At 38.2% G+C, this 15,727-nt stretch overlaps 1 protein-coding gene across 1 annotated transcript in view; it reads left to right on the forward strand.

Moving 5' to 3' along the window:
* Positions 1-15,727, forward strand: part of GPC6 (glypican 6) — a 1,066,799-nt gene that overhangs the window by 970,417 nt on the left and 80,655 nt on the right. The gene's annotated exons all lie outside the window — the stretch shown is intronic.

The following is a 15,727-nucleotide window of genomic DNA, read 5'->3' on the forward strand; positions in this document are numbered from 1 at the left end:
TGACAAGAAATGAAAATCTCATAATTTAAGAGACATAATAATGCCTGATAATTTTCAGTGAAACTTATAGTATTTATAGTAATATAAACAATTTATATACCTGTAATTGTAGGTGCTATTAATGTTGTTTTGCCAATTATCTTGATGTAAAATTAGCGAATGAGAGCCTTAAGGCCATAAAACACTTGAACCACATCTGATTATGGCATGTTAACTCAGATTTCAATTTCTAGTTACAAAAAAATATTTGTATTAGTCACTGTAATAAATTAATTTATCATTATTTTTATTATTATTAAATAATATTATTATTTAATATTCTTCTGCAGGGTAGAACTCATAAATTGGTTGAGTTTGGCCTCAAAATAAGTACATATTAGCAATTGTTTCTATAAAAATCAAATGTACTTACAATATAAAGGCCTATCCACAAAATGCCAATGACAAGGAGTAAATGGAATTGTTAACTACTAAATTATATTGTAAATTTATTACAGTTTATTAGCAATAAGCCTTCCTCGTTCATGTAGGTTTTGAAAAAGAATCATCTGGGTAATTGCTACAAACTTCTACTTTACCTTGATTATGTTAATTCTCTATTCACAGTTTCAGGATAAGTTTAAAATTAGTCTTTTTTTTTTTTTTTCTTTTAAACAACCAATTAGATTTCTCTAAATAACTAGCTAATAGTTTTCAAGAAACGATGGTTTCATAAGATTCCATTATTTGGGGTTTTACTTTACAAATTCCTTTGTATGTCTAGATCCTTTTAACAAGAAGCAGAAATGGTGAGTATGGGTTCTCTCTCTTTCTCTCTCCCTTTTTATTTCCATTTTAGTTGGCTGCAGCTTAATCATTAGACCAATTCAGGCTTTTCAGATTTTTTCATAAACACTTGTATTAGAATTTGGACACAATGAAGATCAATAAGTGATGCCTGTGGATGACAATACTGTATAATGCACTTAAAAATTCGTTATGAGAGTAAATCTCATGTTAAGTGTTCTTATCACAATAAAATAAAATTTAAAAACAATTTGGCTACATTACACACTTAGTTAAAATTACAGTGAATTTGAACAATGTAATGGTATCTATGACTACTAATTATTTTTCCCCTTTGAAATAGAATCAAAGGAAGTAGAGCTTCTAGGGAAATAGAGCAAGAAAATTATTTTATCTAAAGACAACAATATTTAGGCAATTTAATATAACCTAAGTAAAGCATTAACATTTTGAAAATTTCACGTGATGTTTAAAATCTGGTAGATAGGGAAATTGAAATTTGAACTCTTATACAGGAACTTTATTGGGGATCTTCAAAATGCCCCAAATATAAAGGTCTTGAAGAGTACTTGCAAGTAGCAACCTAATTTAAACTCTTCTATTTTATGTGCCTCCAAAAATATTTTTAAGCAACGTTTTTCTAAGGAGAATTAGTAATGGTTAATTACAAACAAGGACCAGACTCAGTGTATAAGAACTGGTTCAATGCATAGGAATTTAAGTCAATAAGCCAATTTCATTCTAAAATGTTCTGTGACAGCATGGAGTACTTCCTGATAGGGGTGGCTTCAGGCCCTGTAAAGGAAGAATGCAGGTTTTATTAGTTTCCTATTGAATTAAATTCTGATTCCTTCCTAAATTGTAAGAATTAGCCATTTGTCATTCGCAGTCAGCCATAAGCCTACCTGGAGTTACCTTCCCAGCCCCTAAGAGCAAGGGACTTTTCCAATCAAAAGGAGCTCTGCAAGGTTATTCTTGAAAAACACAAGCGAGAATGAAGCTCACATCAGACTCTCCCTTTGCTCTCCCTTTGCAGCCTTTGGCTCCCCCAAGGCTCTTCCCTTTGCGGGTAATACAGAGCTCTGAGTAGTGAAAGGGTGAGGAAGTAACCAGCCCAGGCTGTGCAACAGACAAAATCCTCCTGGAGACACACGCATTGGTGAACTCTCCCAACGGGTCTATACAGCACAGCTCGTTTATAAACAAGTCTCATGTTACCCACTCCTGTCGTAATTTTCCCCTGAAAGGATGTTTCTTGAATATTTATAAGAAGCAGGTGTCCCAGAAAAGGAGAATAACTGGGAAAGACTTCCTTTAGTCTTTCTGAGTGTTTCAGCAGAGACACTGCTTCCAAGGGCAGCATTGAAAGACTACTCCACCCCACCCTTCTAACCAAAGGAAAATAGGTAGAGAGCTCTCAGAGAATTGCTCTTACTCCCATGTAAAATTAGTACCTGGCCTATTAACTTGGGGTTCTGTAGATAGCTTTTCTTATGTCAGTTATTGTAAAACTATTTTTTATGTGAACTGACAATGATGGGGTTTTAGAAATAAAGCTACTAACCCCAAGCTGGATAAACTACTGCTAAAATTTATATAAAATAATTGAAAACAAACCAAACTCTCTCTTAAAAAATACATTAATCCCATCATTTAACCTCTATTACATTTATAAGGAACCTTGTTCTGTCTGTAAGAAACTTTGCCATTTATTTCTGTTTATTGGAGGTAAATGTTCCATTCCTCTAAAATTATATGTGCATAATTAGTTTAGGTAGTCAGTAGGTCAGACTATCCAAAAGTTATTTTTATTATCCAATAATAAATGAATATATTTGTATAAATTCAGCTGCTGATGAAAAGCTGACTCATCAGAGAATGTCACAGTCCTTCCTGCCAGCAGCCCTGATTTGTTGGAGATATTAATGTCATCGACTAATTTGGTTAATGGCCTGCTCCCACCATCACGTGTTTCCTGTCACCAACACTCAACCTGGCAGTGCTTCTATGGCAGCAGGTTGTGATGAGGTTAGTTAAATAGACCAGAGGCGATTATCTGCATGAAGGAAGAGGATGGATCTCTTCTGTTTGTCTTAACTCTATCCTCCATGAATTCTCTTAAATAATTTGATTATAAAACTGTGACTTTTAAAGCATTTCAGTGGAGGCAGAGCACTTAAAAGTAAATCAACACAAACTATTTCAATTTTTAGAATCTGAGCATACAATTAGTTGTACAGAAAGTGAGAGCACAACATGCTGTATGGTTCCTGGACAGGGAATGTCTGTTACTTCAGCTGATTCATTAGAGCAAAAACGTACAGTGGTGCCTCACACAAGTACTTTAAATTGTATGTCTTGGGGGAATATAGTTTATAAAAGTGGACTAAAACACACACACCAAAAAATAAATAAATAAAACACCACAGACTTGAAAGTTAGTTCATCAAGTTGGTGATGATTTTAGATGCATGAATCTCCAGTAAGTATTCCATATCGTCCTGTTTGTGCAGATTTCCCAAATATTCTACTGCTCAATCTGAGGGAGTTAGGGGTGAAGGTTGGTGGGTAGAATGCCAGCCTACAAAGCTAAGCATTGTACCTGTGCTTGCTATTATGTATAGAATAATCTCTCTTTCTTTTTCCTTTAAACTTGTTTTCCTCTTGCTTCCCAGAGGATTGTGTGGAGGACAATGCAACATAGTGTAAGCTTTGGTCTTCTTCTTTCTCTCATTCCCATTTGTCTTTGTACACTCATTCTGGAGAGTTCCTGAGAAATTCCACCTCCATCTCCCTTTTCCAAAATGTTTGGCAAACCAATTGAACACAGCATGACCAATGGGTTTATTAGCCTCCTCTCTTGGTATTTACAGTAAACAACCATTTGGAATTCTTTCCCAAGGGTAAGGATTTCAGTCTAAACTTTGTGTAAGACTGGTTCATTTGATGGGTGATTTAATTCTATCCGAATGTTCAGACTATTTGTAGTCTACCTGAAAAACTAACTCTTCCCAGTACATGTATATTGGCTTTTTCTTCTTATGCTGAGTGAATAATAATAAAAGCAAATCAACCTCAGCTCTCACACATAAGGAGTTAATTTTTTCATTAACTAGGACATAGAGAGTTTAGGGGCGTAGAAATAGTTTTGGTCTGGGTTGTTTATTTTATTTTTTTCCTTACTTGAATTTATTTTTTTTAAATATATTTTATTGATTTTGTACAGAGAGGAAGGGAGATAGAGAGTTAGAAACATCAATGAGAGAGAATCATCGATCAGCTGCCTCTTGCACACCCCCTATTGGGGATATGCCCGCAACCAAGGCACATGCCCCTGACCGGAACCGAACCCGGGACCTTTCAGTCCCCAAGCCGACACTCTATCCATTGAGCCAAGCAGGTTTTGGCTTTATTTATTTATTTATTTATTTATTTATTCATCGTGATTTGAATCTCTTAGATTTAGGGAGGAAGCATTGGATATCTTTTACTACAAAGCATTTATATTGGGGCTAAGGATAAGAATGTCGAGGTTCTCTTACCTGACTTTACATATCTCTAATAATGAAAGGGTAATATGCTAATTAATATGCTAATAATAAGGGTAATTGGATGAAGCCAGAGCCAGAGTGAAGCCCAGGTCCTGAGTGCCTTCGGGTGGCCGGAGGGAAGCCAGCCTGGGTCCCAAGTGCCAGAGGGAAGCCAGGGCCGACAGCCAGGTTGAAGGAAGGCCTACTCTTGCATGAATTTCATGCATTGGGCCTCTAATTAACCATAATAATCAGACAGCTATGTTACCTAATCTGATTTTTCATAATACCATTCCATCTGGGTACTACCCTACAACAAAGATGTGAACCTTATGTAGCATCATGGACTCAAGAGGAAAGAGATTCTCACCTGATGGAAACACATTTGTTCATGCAGTACACCTATGATGTCCTGGTGCTGGATGTCAGCTGGCCTAACATTCAGGCCATGGTGACACCTTGTCTAAAATTCCTCCTTTAAAATTCACTTAAAGGGAAATTGTTTCCTGAGTGGTATTGCCATTCATCACTTTAGGTCTCTGAGCCCCGGGCATTTTGGGTGAGGTGAGAAAGTTAAGAGCTAAATCTGGAACAGGAGTACTTTATAAGGAAAGACCTTGAGAAAAGAACAGGGAAAAGGGATAACATAAGGTCAGCTGGTGCTAAAACGGAAATGGGAGGAGATAACATAATAAGTGGGACAAGTCAGGATCCTATTAATTTGGCCCAATTGATAAACTAGAGAAGCTCCAGTTCAGATAGCCTGTGCCTGCTCTTCCCAACACATTTTCTGGACAACTTCAGATTTTCCAGCAGTTGAGCCAGTTCAACCTCCCTCTCTGATGGTGATAATGCTCCTTGTAGCTTTCCTTGAATATATGAGAATAAATGTAAAGCATAATATTATTCCCCACCACACCCAATCTGCTAGACTTCTCTGCTTTCATCATACATATTCTTTAGCCTCCCTCTCTGCACAGCCCCCCCCCCCCCCAGGGCAAAAAAAAAAAAAAAAAATCAGGTGTCTATTATTGGATATGATTATTCCAAAAACACAATACAACTTCTGAGATTTATTGGTATGCCATTGGTGAAAATATACTGTGAATTGTATTACAAATAGATTTAAGTACTTGCAAAATAGCAAGATATGCACTTTATTTTATTGTTTTGGAACCAAATGGACAAAGCAACTCACATTCTGGCATAATTTCCTGCCTGATGACTAATACAAGTTTCAGAGTCAAGTGCTGGTCATAAAAATGTTCCTCCTTGCCTCTTCGGGCCATTTTGGTGTGAGTTAGGAAGTCTTGGTTGTAAGGATTCAAGAAACTTGTTGTTCCTTTTAAATTGCCATGGCATTTCATTGTCACCTCAAAGGATTCTGCATCCTGCTAAAGCCACTAGTTTGCATTTCAAAAGGATGTCAGGCTGTGTTTAAGAACCTGCTTTATTATCTGGAGCCTCAGCCACCATCTTTAGGTGAAACTGATATTTCCCATCTTCCACTTTGACACACACACACACACACACACACACACACACACACTCATCCGTCTTTGCTTGGCCCCAAGGAGAAAAAAAAAAAAAGGAAAACCTCAATAACAACAGTACACCAGATTCTCCACTTTAATTAGTTTTCTCAAGATAAATGGGTCAAGGCCAGATTGGCTTTCAGCCTCTGCTGCACCTGAATAAATTATGCTCCATTCACCCCAGCAAACAAATGGCTACTGCTCAATCCACTTCAGACTGTGAACTGCCCCATCTTGCCTGAACTTGCTTTATCTATTTGCTGCAAAACCCCACTGAGACACCCCAGTTTCATTTTCCATGAACCCTTGGTAATAACAGCAGCAAAATACATGGAGCTTTCAAAGCAGGAAGAAAATACAAAACATTACAATCAAACCACCCAACTGATTTAGTCTCCGTTCCTGGTTTCTGCCCTTCTCCTGGCAACACGAGCAGCATGTGGGAGGCCAGAGAGCTGCCTGACACAAGCTCCTTTCCATTTAGGACACTTGTGGTCGATGAGGCCCAAGTGAGGACTTATCATAAGACACACATAAAATGATGGCTTATCTCCAGAACATTCTGTTTATTCCATGGGCTTGAAGGTTGCAGAGATCTGATCCAGTAGCATGCACTGTTGGAAGCCTGATGGGGAATGCTTGCTCCTCGTGTGGAATTTTCAGTCCACGCCCAAAGGACAGGGGACTAATTTTACATCTTTGGGAAGCTCTTATTACATGCACATGGAAGATGAGTGAAACTAGGAGGAGCACAGACTCTCTTTCAGCTTGGGCAAGGCTGTGTTTAATTGCATTGGGTTAGATATCACAGGGAGAACGAAGAGGAAGAGCTGTGCTGGCTGTAAAATTCCCAGGGAGATGTGAAAGCTCATTCCACACCACTGCCTTAGGACACATTCAGAGAATCATCTGGATTCCAACAGTGAAGTCAAGTCATGCCATGAATTTTAAATGGGGAAAATGTTTGCACACCTTCTATTAGGTATAGGGGGTCTGAAATCATTTTGGGGGTAATTTACCAGCAAAACCATTTGCAACTCTGTGTTAAACTCTCCTTTGTCCTCAGAAACATTTAAGCAAGAGCTTTGCTGACCTCTGGCTATCATAAAAATAGAATGTTATACTTTAAGACCCCAAATATGGCTATATTGATTTTATACCTATTTTATGGTATGTTGATATGTTTATTTTCCCCTTCAGACTTGAAAATTTCTTTCAGAATTCCTAGACTTCCACTAAATCCAAACTGATGCATTCTATAGGTATGTCAATCAATCAACTAATGTATTTATGTTCTTTTCTGTTACAAAGCACTTAGTAAAACTAACTGCCATGTGCAGTCTACATCATAGCATGTTGTCAGTGCTAGCATCATCAAACAGACAAGAATTGCCTTCACCACTTCACTGGTTTGGCTCAGTGGAAAGAGTATCCCAGGTTCAAGTCCAGTCAAGGGCATGTACCTCAGTTGCAGGCTCCTCCCCAGCCTGGGCCCTTGTCGGGGCTCATGCAGGAGGCAACCAATTTATGTGTTTTCACATCATTATTTCTCTCTGCCTTTCACTCTCTCTTCCACTCTCTAAAAATCAATGGAAAATATCTTCAGATGAGGGTTAAATAATAATAATGAAAAATAAATAAATAAATGACAAAAATTATTGTCTGCAAAAAATATTGCTTATAAAACTAGTTAGAAACTGCATCTCCTCCAAGGAATAGTATCTACTATAGAGCCTCATAAAACATTAGCAGGCAGGAAAGAGGAATTTGATTTTGTAATCTAAGATAGACTACACCAATAAAGAATATGTGGAAGTATATTAACCAATGAATCATCATTGACCCAATAGGCAATTGAAAGCATCTGTAGCATCTTCGACATAGGCCATACCAAAAGCTCATTCTCCCATCTTATGCCAGAACTTTTGCCCATATCTTGAACAAATGAAACAGAAACTTTGTTGTCAGCTCTTAACTGGTCAGATAAAATAGTCCATCTGCACTCCCATTCATTTATTTGTCCTCCATTCAGCTATGTACTAGGTGTTTGGGTAAGTTGATTATGAAAGTCCAAATAGACAAGCCTTACTACACTGCTCAAGCCATACCTTTTATTTATTTATTTTTTTAAGCCATGCCTTTTAAAATACGTGTTCATGAGAGGTATCACTTGACCTTTTATTAAAGTATTGAACAGCTTAAAGAACATTTTTCTTTGTCATGGAAAATCTGCAGTAATTTTTTCTCATAGCTGTCTGAGACATGTGCACCACAACTCCCAAACGCGGTGTTCACGCTTATGAGAGAGAGAGCTGAAGAAATGGGCTATTTCATAACTACTGTGCTTGATGTATTTGCTGTATAATCAGTCAGCTTTTAGCTGGCTCTGTGGCCTGTGGAATACATTTTAAAGCACTGGGAATTTGGCTATTCCCATAACATACTTGGACACTCTTTACTGCTAGCAGTAAACCTCAGGCATAAACATTGCAGAGAAAACCAGATGAGAAGAAACCTGTTGGAGTGCAAATGGCCTTCCTTCATAAATGTGAAAGGCAGAAAGATATCTGCAGCACACAATAATGTTATTACTTAAGCTCGTTTTTTGTCATTATTGTCAAAGACTTCATGGGGATTTCCTTACTACAAGACTGGCCAAGCTATTTTTTTTTAAAGTAAGTCAGGTTGACTGTAAATGAATGAAACAGAAGCTGCAACAATACCCCTGTATTACTGGCTAACTAATAAGTTTTTTGAATGTGGGTTTGTGTGATCTCTTTGGAAGCCTTTCCAGTACTGTACTCACCTAGACAGGCCAAGCTAGGCAATATAGTACCTGCAAACAACAACAACAACAACAAAAGGAAACCAAATAGCTTACAGCAACACAAGTTTCTTTCTTGTTCATGCCAAGTGCCCATTTTGGATTGGTTGTGGGTCAGCTACACAGAATCATCACCCTCATTCCAATACCCAGGTGCCAGAGTAGCCATGAACTGGAGCTTCGTCTGTTAGAGTGGCAGGGACATAGAGAATGTGGCAAAGGTGGCTATTGTTGTCTTCACCTATGGGGGTCACAGCACACTGTTCATATCTCACATGCCAAAGCAGGGTCACAAGGACAGGGCCTACTATCACGAAGGCTGTGGTGTGTGTCCCTCTGTGTCTCACACAGAGAATGAAAATGGACATATTGGTGAGTAGTAATATTGTCCACCCAAACACAAATGACCCAGGCAAGACTTTTGAATTAATAAAAATCTATTTCATTTCCCTCTCCAACTTATTTGATAAGAAGAAAAAAAAAACATTCATTATTCATTCCACAAATATTTATTGTACACTAAAAAGAACCGAATGTAGGTGATGGGGACATAATCAAAGAACTCACCACACTTTGAGGATGACAGACAAAACTAGCTATAATTTAAACAAGACCATGTTCTGATAAAGATTGTTTTCACATTTTTTAAGAATTCTAGGAAAAATATAAGTCCTTGTTGCAAAAGGACTGTCTACATTGCCCTAGAAAATCAGCATCTCTTTCCAAGTCAGGTTGATTTTCAGCATCAATTTCACCTACATGAACTTTCCATTCTATCATAATTCAACCACAGCAAAGGAATCTCATCCCAAATCTTAAGACAGTATCTCAAAGGAGGATATAGAAGTCATTGCCAATGTGTATGAGAAGAAAAAAATGGCAATAGAAAAACAGAATGAGAAGAGACTTTTTTATTACCGGCATTTAAACGTCTTTCGGGTCCAGACAATAAATATTTTAAACGAGACTTCGATATCGCATATCATTGAGTACTGTTCTTGTCTGACTTGATGCCATTTGCTTAGGCAAAGCTGTTTTTCTGCTCCTCTCCTTTCTGGGTCAGCCTATTGGAAGCAAATCAAATTGTTCTCTCTCTCTCTCTCTCTCTCTCTCTCTCTCTCTCTCTCTCTCTCTCTCTCTCTCTCTCTCTCTCTCTCTCTCTCTTTCCCTCATATATCATCACTTAAGATCACCAAGAATTCGCACTCTGGAACTTGCCCTGGTCTCCTTTTACAATATTTGTTTATTTCTGAACATCATTCATGAAGGGGAAAACTTTTCACAGGATAATCAGGAAAATCACACAACTAACAGCAACAGCAAACTTATCGATTGCGAGGAAAGTCTCAGCGATGTGTGTGCCATTTGGCTTCTGCCTGGACTTTGTGAAATCGTAGAACTCTGATCCAACTGGAAGAAAAATTACAATATAAATTCATAAATTATGTATGTGTGGTGAGGCAGTAAAACAATGACTTTGTAAGTTTTATTCTGAGGGATTTTGACCTCAGAAAACTCCCCAAAGTAGCTTGCATTCATTTCCGTAAAGAGCACTCGGCTCTGCACTGGAAAAGCTGAATGTTCCCTTTGCTTGCTCTTCACGGCACCTTGAGTGCTGGCGGAAGGTAAACACACAGCAGCTAGGCCAGGTCTGAGAAGGAAACCCACAGGAACCAAACTGCCTGAACTGATCTCCACACACAAAATCCAAAACCCCAGAGGCTGTGTTTCATGTGAGACCCGTCCTTATGAGAATGTTTCCCGTTTCTCAGGAAAATCAAATCTTCAAACAGGAGTCTTCAAGGAACCAGAAAGATCTCATTTTAGGACTTTAATGGTGAGGGCACAAGTGAAAACGTTTGTTCTCTCTTTTGTCAAGCTTTCTTGAAAAAAAATAAATAAAATATAAAGGTCTTTATAGTATTTTCATTTAAATTTTTTTTTTCTTTTCCATGACTCTGGAGGTTGAGAAGTAAAAATAATCTCTAGGAATATGTTTTGAAGATGCTGACTTTGGATAACTTTGATTATTGAATGGCAAGGAAGTAGCTTATGTGTACATGCCTGTATGTGTGTGTGTTGAGTTTTTAATTAAGATACACTGGCTGTAACCAATAATAAGTGAACAACCCAGAGACTGTTAGAATTATTTATCACATTGTAGTTGAAGCATGATACTTTCATATTAATGTCTATGATGCATTCATTACTTTATAGAAAGCAGAGACACACAATTGTTAAAAAATGGGACCACCTATTCCCAGTTCTTTCTCATCCTTCACATCACCTCTTGCCTTGACTTTACCCTCCCACAGGGATGTGCCACTGCTGTCTACTTCCTGGTAGAGAGGATAAGGTGACACCCTGTTCAGAACAGTCTTCTAATCAAATATTTTCACTGATTTTGTGGGGGTAATTGCATGTTCAATCAATTACTAAGAGATATTTTACTATGTAGGAAGATACACCTGCTTCTTTTTATAGTTCTACTAGGGGCCCAGTGCACAAATTCATGCACCTTGAAAGGAACCGTGAAGCTGCAGTGGGCACAGGGGCAAGTCTCAGCCAATCCTCCACACCTCCATCAGGCCCCTCCCTCCTCAGCCCCTGGTCCCCTCTCTGCCAGCAGCCCTGACAATGCCGGCCCTGCTCACATCTGCTGACAGCATGGAGCGATTGGGGCCAGCACCAGCAGCAGGTACAAGCAGCAGCTGCTGCCCTGATTGCCCCTCAGGAGCAGGGGGAAGTGGAGAAGCCCTCAGGGGCGATCAGGGTCAGCAGCCTCTATTCACACCTGCTAATGGCACCAAGTGATCAGGACCGATGTCAGGCACCAGCAGATGGTGCGATGAGTGGCGTCAGTGCTGACTGTGGAAGCAAGTAAGGCTAGTGCAGGCAGTGGGTGTGAGCACCTAGCAAGACTGTGGCACATAGGAGCAAAGAATTTTTAGTAAACACCAGAGGCTCGCCCTGATGACAGCAACCAGTGCCCCACCTTGGTCTGGCACCCCCACTCACCTGTTCCACCATCCTGCTATGGACAGTGCCCACCATGTTTCATGCTCTGCCACCTGCTGGTGATGCCCACCACATTCTGTACACACCCCATGATGGTCAGCGCACATCATAGAGACTGGTTGTTCAGTTGTTGTATTGTATGGTCTATTTGCATATTAGGGTTTTATATAGAGAGATTTTTCTTGTATATATTTTAAAATCTATATTTATAGTTACAATGTTACCTTCCTTGAAAATTGACACCTCATCTTTATATAGTGATCCCTTTTCTCTAGTAGTAATTATTTGCCTTATAGCTCTTTCTGATATTAACATGGTTACATCAGATTTTTTTGGTTAATATTTTTAATACCTCTTTTTATCTCTTCAGTTCAACCTTTCTGAACCCTTATGTTTTAGATGTGCCTCTTGTAAATATCATATACCTAGGTTTATATTTAAATCTGGACTAATGATCATTTTATTTTTAACTAGAGCAGTTAGTTTATTTAAATGTACTAGAAATACTGATATAGTTGTATTTATTTCTTCCATCTCATTTTGTGATTTCTATTTGTCTCATCTTCTCAGTCTTTTTTTCTTCTTCTTCTTTCTGATGAATTGAGGATTGTTTTTTCCATTCTACATTTTATCTTTTAATGTTTGGACTTTAAATACTTTATTTTTATTAATTTAATGATTAATCTTGAAATGTTGGCATGCCCTAATTTAACAAAGCCCATCTTTAATTAATCAATCAATATTTTTACCCTTAAAAACACAAAGACCTTAGAATACCTCAAATTTGATTATTCTTCTTCTAAATTATATGCTATTGTTATTGAAAAATGTAATTCTATCTTGAAATTTTTTAATCTTAATAAATTTTAGATTATTAGTATTTTTATTATTTCATACTGAAACTTTTTATACAGAATTAACCACACTTTACACTTTCTTTGGTTACCATTTCTCCTTCCTGCATTAAACCGTCCATCAGCATCCACTTCTCTTGGTCTGGAACACTTACCACAGGATTTACTTTATTAGGGGTTTTATTTGAAAATGTCTTTGTTTGCTGGTCTCATTCTTGGAAGACACTTGTGCTCTGTGTGTAATTCTAGATCAGCAGTTATTTCCTCTGAGTTCACTGTTGCTTATATTTCACTGTTTCCTGCTTTCCAATGCTGCTGTCAAGAAGTCTACTCTCAGTCCTCCTTTTGTAAGAAATCTTGTATTTTCTTTCAAGCTGCTTTTAAGATCTGCTTTGCTGTTTTATAATGTTACTATAAAGTATTTACCTGTTGATTTACTTATTTATTTTGCTTAGGATTTGTTGGGCTTCCTGAATCTCATGATTGGTCTCTAATAATACATATTCTAATAAATATTTCATAATTCTGGAAAATCCTAAGCCATTGTCCCTTCAAGTACTGCTTCAACCTAGTTCGCTCTTTCTCTACTCTTAATCTAGAACTCAGTAGTCAGACTTTCTCACTGTATCCTCCATGACTGTTAACCCTCCTTTGTCTCTTGCTACATTCCTAATAATTTATTTAGCTTCACTTCTCGGTTCATTAACTATATCTCTGTAGTATTTACTTTGCCATTAAATCCATTGACTGAGATTTTAATTTCTACAATTATATTTTTCATTTCTAATATGTATTTAGTTCGTTCTCAAATATGTTTCATCCTGTGTTTAATAGTATCTTATTCCTTACTCACATATCTAAATCCTACCTTTTCTATCTTTGAACATAGGTATTTTAAACTTTGTATCTGATACTTGCATTATCTGAAATATTTGCTGGTCTCATATGGTATTTCTGCTGGCTCTTGCACATGGTACTTTGTTTTCATATATATATATATATATATATATATATATATATATATATATATATAGTTTTGTTTGTTTGGGAGAGATTTTTGTAAGCTTATATTTCTTGGAACTTATATACTATTGTAGAAAGTCATTGTGGCCTGTGGTGAAAAGTATATTTCACTCTTATACTAAGAATTTAACCCCTTGGGATTCCAGCTTTCTGTGACAAAGGCTGGTGGCCTTAGGGAAGCCCTACTTTTTAATCTTCTGTCTTTTGCCACCACCCTGCAAATAAATTAGAACCAAAACTTCAGGATATCTGGATTTGGGAAATGTCCTTATGTCAAAAGCCTACCTCAGTATTCTTATTTTCTTCCCTGTGTTAATATTTTCACTTAGTTTAGGCCTTAGAAGATTTCTTGCTTTCTTGCCAACTCATTGATTCTTTTCAAACTAGAATTCATGCACCAGTGGGGTCCCTTGGCCTGGCCTGCAGGATTGGTCTGAAATCAGCTCTCCAACATCCTCTGAGGAGTCCTGGATTGCAAGAGGCCAGGCCGAGGGACCCCACTGCTGCATGATCTGGGCCAAGGACGGATGCAAGAGGTTGGCCAGCTGGGGAGGGACAGGAGGAGGGCTCCAGGGCATGTCCAGCCTGTCTCGTTCAGTCCCTATCTGCTGGACCCCAGCAGCAAGCTAACTACCGGTCAGAGTGTCTGCCCCCTGGTGATCACTGCACATCATAGCAACTGGTCGACCAGTCGACTATCCCCTGGTTGTCAGTGCACGTCATAGCAAGCGGTTGAGCAGCCTTAACATATCATTAGCATATTATACTTTGATTGATTGAATGGCCAACTAACAACCAGGCACTTAACATATTAACCTTTTATTATGTAGGATATGTTGACTATAATTTATGTAGCAGTATTAGTTGATTTTAGTTAGCTAGGGGGGCTCAGTCAGAGGATGCAATTTTCTATGCTCACCTAAAAATATACAGAAACATACACACAGGTGCACACAGAGTAACTTCCTCCACCAGCTATGTATTAAAATCTTTTGACTTGGTGAAGCAACATACTATTTTGTATCAGAAAATTGGAACAGGTTTTTATAAGAACTCTGTTTCTAATAAATATTCTAGGAAATTCTATTTTGTTGGGCCATATACCAGCAGTCGCATGCCTTCAACTCATCTTCAAAGGTTAATCCTGTTCTGGGTCCATTCCTAAACTTCCAGTCTGCAAGGCCAGCAGCCCCATCTCAGCAAGGCACGCAGCCCCATGTCAGCAATGCCAATGCCTCTCAAACCTGAAGACATTGCATGTACCAGAACTACTAGCTTTCAGAAAGGCAAAGTCAGGTACACCCTTTCTCCTTGTTGGTACCTAGAAAAAATCCTCCTTCTTTCACTCACTGAGCCAGGTGATAAGACAAAAAGGATAGTGAACAGAGCTAGAGAGCTCCCTAGAACGTCTTAGGACAGTGGTCGGCAAACTCATTAGTCAACAGAGCCAAATATTAACAGTACAACTATTGAAATTTCTTTTGAGAGCCAAATTTTTTAAACTTAAACTTCTTCTAATGCCACTTCTTCAAAATAAACTCGCCCAGGCCAGGGTATTTTATGGAAGAGGCCAAAGAGCCCATGTGGCTCACGAGCCACAGTTTGCCAACCACGGTCTTAGGAGAATCACTGTGGAATGCTTTCCATGGGCAGTGGGCCTCATAGATCTGCTCAGAACTATTTAAGCAATTGTGTTGTGGAACATTATGCTTCAAACTATAGCGATTACTATATTTTTTAACCCAATTAAAACACATTTCACAGTATGTCATTAATAATCATGGAAATAATAATAAAAATGAAAATCGATAAAAATAAATAAATAAATAAATAAATAAATAAATAAATAAATAAATAAAATGTTTTATTACCATTTTTCTTAAAAGACCAAAACCATTTTTGGAAGGGGATACATTTGCCAAGTTTACGGACACCCAGGGGCGAGGTGCAGAGCTGATCCCACGCTGCTCTGCTGTGGATTGAGAGCCTGAGTGCTCTAAGCTCTGCAGTTGACCTTTCTTCAACAGAACACTCAGAAATATGCCCCGGCCCCCACCTCGACTTGGTGAGCTGGTGCAAGTGCATGGAAAGTGCATAATATATGTCTGCTGAATAGGCTTGCATGGCTCACCAATGTTTCATTTATTCATTCATTCG

The sequence above is a fragment of the Pipistrellus kuhlii genome, unplaced genomic scaffold (assembly GCF_014108245.1).
Source record: "Pipistrellus kuhlii isolate mPipKuh1 unplaced genomic scaffold, mPipKuh1.p scaffold_m20_p_3, whole genome shotgun sequence".
Taxonomy (NCBI): Eukaryota; Metazoa; Chordata; class Mammalia; order Chiroptera; family Vespertilionidae; genus Pipistrellus; species Pipistrellus kuhlii.